Consider the following 6,831-nt stretch of genomic DNA (forward strand, 5'->3'; position numbering starts at 1 on the left):
CCGAGATGTGTTGATAAAAAGAATTCATTTCTATTATATGTAACATTTGATCAGTCAACTGAGAATTGTCCAAATCAGTAACAAACCCGTCTGACCACTTTAACTGTGGGAGATTAAAATCTCCTGTCAGAATAATTTGCTTATTTCTCTTACCATTTGTAGCTGTTTTGGCACTATCCTTTCAAAAGTTATTAGAGTTGAAAGTGAAGAGTGTGGACAAGGTTTTTCAGAAATGAAAAAGGGATTCTAAAGACACACCTAATCACACTATTCTACCAAAAATGTTCGAGATAAACTGCTAAAAAAAAAAAACATTTTCCTGCCCGTTTTATGATACCAAATTCTAGCATAATGTAAAAGAAGACCCGCTTTTTCAGAAAATATGAAAAAGTCAAGTTCGGCTAGGTTGACCCATTTCACTTATTTTCAGTCCTCACGCAAAATCAGTGTGTGCGACTTTATGTTCGTTTTGAGGTGCACGGTCACATATTATAGTGCATGAAATGCGCGTTTCGTGGCTAAAATTTGCTGAAGTAGCAAAATGTGAAGTAATTATGGCTCTGACATGTTTTTTTTTCTATTATTTCCTTTGTTTTTATGTTACAAAAACATAAAACAATATATATATAATAGAGATAATTGAAAACAACGGTATTTTCCACAGATTGCCTTTCTATTTTGTGTCATTTTGATTCCTTCACCAAAGTTATGCCTGTAATACCATTTGTTCATCATAGATTATAATCAATCTGCGAAGTTTAAATTCTAATATTATGGAAATATGAAATGTGATAACTATACAATAACCTATGGCAAACGATACATCGCAGGTCTCATAATATTTATTAATGTTGTTAGCGCCCCCATGCGGTGACTTTGAGAAATTTAAACCATAACAAATAATGAGATTCGACTTGCACATCATTTGGGGCAAATATGTGACCGTGCATCACAAAACAAACAAAAAGTCGCACCTCTTGATTTTACATGAGGACTCAAAACAGGTGAAATGGGTCAACCAAGTCAATCTTGAGTTTTTCATATTTTCTGAAGGAGCTATCTTTCTTCTACATTATTCTTTAGTTTGGGATCATAACACAAATGGCAAAGTGTGTTTTCAGCAGTTTTTGTACAACCCCTTTTTGGGGGGAGAGTAGAATGATCAGGTTTGTAATAGAGACCACCTTTCATTTCTTGAAATCCTTTGTACACTCTTCACTTTCAAGTCTAATAACTTTAGACAGGATAATGCTACTGGTTTGAAAGTGATCATATCATATAATAGAACACGCACAATTTCAGCTTAAAGTCGGACGATCGTCATCCCTAATGGTACGTAAACTCCCGAACGACCGAAGTTTGTGCATGCAATTGCGCAATGACAGACTCGGTGCTATGTCCATAAACGTGTGGGACAATGCTGCCACTGAGACACGTGTGTGTGTGTGTGTGTGTGTGTACGCATCATATACAAACATTGTGAACGCGAGCTGCGGTGATTGGATGAGAGAGGCCAGAAGACGCGTGGCTCTTTTGGCCTCTCTTCATGCACATGCGCACTAAGAGTGTGCGTCCATTCGGAAGCTCTCGTGGCTCGGACAGCGATTTTGTGTCAGGAGATTTGTAGTCTAGAGTGTTGTTCGCTGACCCATTGAGCCAGCGCTATTCTCATTCGGTGTCACTACATTGATACAGAATGGGGGAGGCAGCGTGTTGTGTTCGTCTCCGTGCCGCACAAACCACTCGCAACGATTGTAAGGCTTTGATCTCATAATCCCTTCATTGTTGTTGCTCCTGTGGTTGACATCCTGTGTTTTGTCCCTCTCATCACACAACGGTAACAAAATAATGCAGATTTGATTTATACTGTTTATATATATATATATATATATATATATATATGTGTGTGTGTGTGTGTATGTGTGTGTGTGTGTGTGTGTGTGACCCTGCACCACAAAACAAACAAAAAGTCGCCAGACATGAATTTTTAGTTAAGGCCGTATTCTGAAAGAGCATAGTTTAAGCTTTAGAATGGTGTATAACTCCAATCAAATGGATTCTCCTAACCTATCTAAATATTGGAAAGAAAGCACAAACTCACCAAGTGAACTGAGAAAAGAGGCTCTGAAGTACAGTGTCTGTTCAAGCGCTTAATCTTTACCAAACCGTGCTGGCTGTGCGATGAATGGGACAAAAAACAGGAAGTAAACCACCAGAGTAACAACAATGAAGGGATTATCAGATTAAACTGAAATTAAGCATTCCTCACAAACACATTATGTCCATGATTAATGCCAACTTTACGGTCTATGTCATAAAGTACAAAATAATGCCTTTTAAATGATATATTGGTTATTACATATAAAGGTACATTTTTGAAGTTATGGTCAAAAGAAGCAAAACAATTCTTACTATTCTCTTTATTTTTCTTGACCTTTAATGGCAAATATCTCCGTTTTGCAAATATGGACTTATCGGTTTTTGCGAACAAACTCTTACGTATTTATCTATACAATAGATGCAGATTCAAGAGTGCTTTATTAGCAATTACGCATGCCTAGCTTGCATATTAGTCTCATTCAAAGGCTGTTACAAGGGTTTTCGTGTACATGCATAACATCCCCCCCATAGATTTGAATTACCCTCTAAAATAAGAATCACAAACTATGATAATAACATGGAACAATTTCAATGTCCAGAAAGTATTCAACCAATCCAGGTGCTATTATATTGGTTTTTCCCGGCCAATTTCGCACTTTTGTCAGTCCAATCTTAATTGCTGCATTCAATTTAGCAAAAATTAGCGTAGATGCCATGTTCGGTATTTCAATTTCACTTTGAAGCATTCAAATTACCCTTTAGCCTCATTCTAATTAACACTTTTTCAACTGAAACTCGTCAACCAAGCACGATTACGTTATTCGTTATTCAATTTAGCATGACACAGACACATGATCACGGACATGCATCACTTGTTCATTCGAATTCATTTTTGGGCATCCAATTTAACATCTTTTCCAGTCAATTTAGCACGCATGTCTTTGCTTAGGTTCTTTCTGTATTTTTTCAACATTGTTATTGTTTTGAAAGCGTCATTACATTTCATAATTTAGCATTTATTGTAGAGAATTTGGCAACATTCTTTTTTTTTTTGGGGGGGGGGGGTGGGGGTGGGGGGGGGGGGGGGGGCCTTGATTGGCTTATTGAGTCTTCCAGTCCGAAGATAGTGCATGTGGCTACAACTGGCCGTTGAGCGCTTTATTCCGAGTGTGTCGGCCACTTCTAGGAAGTCAAGGTTATGACCATCAAGTTCCTGTAATTCTTTTTTTATCTTCTTGATGAATACGTCTGTATCTAACTTGTGCTGTCATGACTGTAAGAAGATGAAGTTAATCTGTAGTATTGGCACATGTAGGCCTAAAAAGACATGTGTGGAAGAAAACTGGCAGTACAGAACAACAAACTCGAGTTGTATAGGGTCAAAAATATGATACTTCTGCGTGGATGAAACAAAAAGTTACGCGAAACTGACTGACTGAAATACCCTTTTCCGCCAGTGCTGGCGAGTTTGAATGACTGAAGAGCACGAACCAATTTGAATGCCCGTTTTGCGAATTCGAAAGGTACATGTACAAATTTCATTGATCAAAATGCTTAATTGAACGACCAACTTGCAATTTTGAATGACAGAATGTGCAGTGACGAGGATTTTTGCTAAATTGAATGAACCTTTTATCAAATGGACTGACAAACATGAGAAATTTGACGGGAAAACCTATATTATCGCGTCCTGCTGTTAATGGATTTCTCATTTAACGCACACTAATGTACGTCAAAAACTAAATATATTTCATTGTAAACGCCAAATTTATCCTCTATTTCGGTAATCTTTTCGAATCCGTAGTAAGATGCTTCGCGTCGATTTCTCTTTGGATAAACCAACTTTCAAGGAACATTAATATCCTTTCAAAAGTTATTAAAGTAGCAAGTGGAGGTGTTTAAAGCGTTCCTAAGAAAAGACAAGGGGACTGAAAATCATGGCCAATCAAAATATTTACAAAAATGGGGGTTCTAGAAATACTGCTGAAATACAAATTCCATTTTTATGACCTTACATTTTAGAACAATGTATAAAAGAATTGCTCTTTCAGAAAAAGTAAAAAAACAAAACAAAAGTCAAAATTGACTGAAAATTGACGCGTTTCTCCTATTTTGAGTCATCACGCAAAGTCAGTGCATGCGAATTTATGTTGGTTTTGTGATACATAGACACATACAGTATAGTGACCGAAATTTCTACAATCTGTAGTATCGATTTAATTCTTTTAAAGAAAAAAAAAGACAGATTTTGATCCTGTTAAAAAATCAACGATCGAGAAATTACTAGTATTATGCATTCACAGAGTTGCGGCCATTTTGCATTTCTGTGTAATAGCTCAAGCAGTTTTGTTGCTACGTGTGTGCTTTAAAGTAACCTGATACATATTTTTTTAAAGTTTCATATGATTCAAAGCGTGTATATACTTCCTATGTTGAGATTATTTAATTTTGATTAGTCATGGGAAAAAAAAAAACGGAAAATGACGGCATGACCTCAATTTGATTCACCTTTGACCAACATTTGAGGTTTCGGCTCCTGGTACTTGTTTTTTTTCAAAATCTCCGAGTAAGTGTTTTATGGCTTTATGCGTGCGTGCGTGTGTGTTTGAAACATGTATTCAGGTATTTCATTAACGTGTATTGGGGTTACCTAGTTGAAAAGTTATTGGTGATACCTTTTTACAAAATGATAAGAAAAACAAAACAACAAAATCCCGGTCACTTGGGTCCCATTTCTGATTTTGGGAGGAGATTAAGTATTCTTCTGATCCGAATAGTGAGCATGCATGACTACACGTTTACCTCATAAGTATAAAAGGCTAGGTTGGCTTGTTTTCCCGCCCGCATAGATTGACAGATGCCCCACATGTTACTTAATGATTAGCTGTGAAATGTTTCATTTAAGTGCATACAATTCTTTGGGAAGTTGGAGGAAGCAGGATAATGTGTACAAATAACAAATCACCTCGAAAAATACACAAAGTATGAATAAACAGAAAATTAGTCACTATCAAAACAGCCCATTTGATTTCGCAAAGTATTTCGCTTTTTTATTTTTTTTCTTGTTACCCAAAGTGCTATATCCAAAAAGTCAAAAGAGGTATATCGAATCGTAAAAAAAGCGTATATTTTCCGAGGTATATTGTCTAAAACACATTATCAGCTACTTTGGGGACATAAAGTAGTGGTATGAGAACAATAAGAAGCATGAAAATTAACAACTCAGGTTTTCTCCTTCCATCAAGAGTAGATTTAGCACTTTGGGAAAAGGAACTCTCCATGTGTTCATCTAAAGTGCATGAAACTATATTATAGGTCTTTTTCTCTAGAACCAGAAATGAGTGAGATAGTGCTGGAGCTATGAGTAAAATGGTAACTGTAGTTTCACATGCACCGGTATGTTGATGGTGAATCTGGGAGAACCGCCTTTGGCCCTGTGCAAATGGGAGGGGGGGGGGGGTTGGCCTCAAATTTTACATTTGCATCTTCATTCAAAAAATGCATGGCCAAATGTTGAACAAATTTTGAAGGTATCATCGATAGAGTGAGTATATATTTGCACCGGCTGACACTCCCTCTCTTTAGGTGCCCGAAGGGGCACAATGCTGGGAGAGGGGACGTAAAAAGCCCTCTAATTGAGGGATTGGTTGTTGTTGTTGTTTTTAAGATGTAATGAAAAGATGAGCGCTAAGTCGTAAGAATGAGTGAATAGATTATTGACTGTAATGTAAAGTTTGTCCATGGCAGATGCGATGATGTGTCTGCGTGGGAAGATGTCGAAATTATGGCACAATATTCGTATGTTCATCTTCTTTTCGACAAAACGTGGTCAGATTTTAACCAAACTTGAAAGGTGTTATTGCTAGCGAGATAAATTATGTATCTGTGCAAGTGGGCACGATTGCCCATTTGGAAGGTCCCCATGTATACAATGCTTCACAGGTGATGGGGAGTGAGCTAGGCACCGCCCCCCCCCCCAAAAAAAAAGCAAAAACAATAAAAACAACAGTAAAGGGGTTCATGCCAAATATTTTTCTCAAGAATTGCAGTGATAAGCTCTGTTAGTGTCATGGGTAAGTATATTGGTTACTGTCGTTTCAGCTTGTGTTCACGGCAGATCACACAACAAGAAGTGGGCTCTGTGTGTACTGAGGGGGGGGGGGGGGGGATTTGGTCCCAATTTATACATATTTTTTTTTTTGAAATTTTCCTATGGAAGACGTATGGTCAGATTTTAACTGTCAAGCACTGAGAGGGGCGATTCAAGAAATGTTCGAGATATGACATTAATTTGATGCGTGTACGTCAGTTGCATCACAAAACATTTTACCCTGTAAAATTTTCGCAGTAAAGCATAAATGTAAGGATTTGTCACGATTTTTCTCAATAAACCATGACTGTAGACAGGTTTGTTCAGAAACTTTTTTTATCATATTATAACTATCGTTCACATTCTGAATATTAACAATACTTCATATTAATTATACTGATTCAAATTTTTACATTGGCTGTTTACATCAGAAACTCACATTTTACAACTGTTTTCAAGCACTTAGACTGGTTTTATGTTTCATCTGCAAATGGTGAATAATCCCTTTAACAAGATTGAATGACACTCTGTTTTTTCTCAATGGAGGGGGGGGGGGGGGCGAAGTACAGTAAACCGAGAAGGAAAGTGAGAAGGCCTATTCTTGTTTTCCTCGAAATTCTGAATCATAATGAGTTATCCTT

Source organism: Diadema antillarum, unplaced genomic scaffold (assembly GCF_040938485.1).
Source record: "Diadema antillarum isolate AM-2024a unplaced genomic scaffold, OU_Dant_1.0 seq00001486_RagTag, whole genome shotgun sequence".
Lineage (NCBI taxonomy): Eukaryota > Metazoa > Echinodermata > Echinoidea > Diadematoida > Diadematidae > Diadema > Diadema antillarum.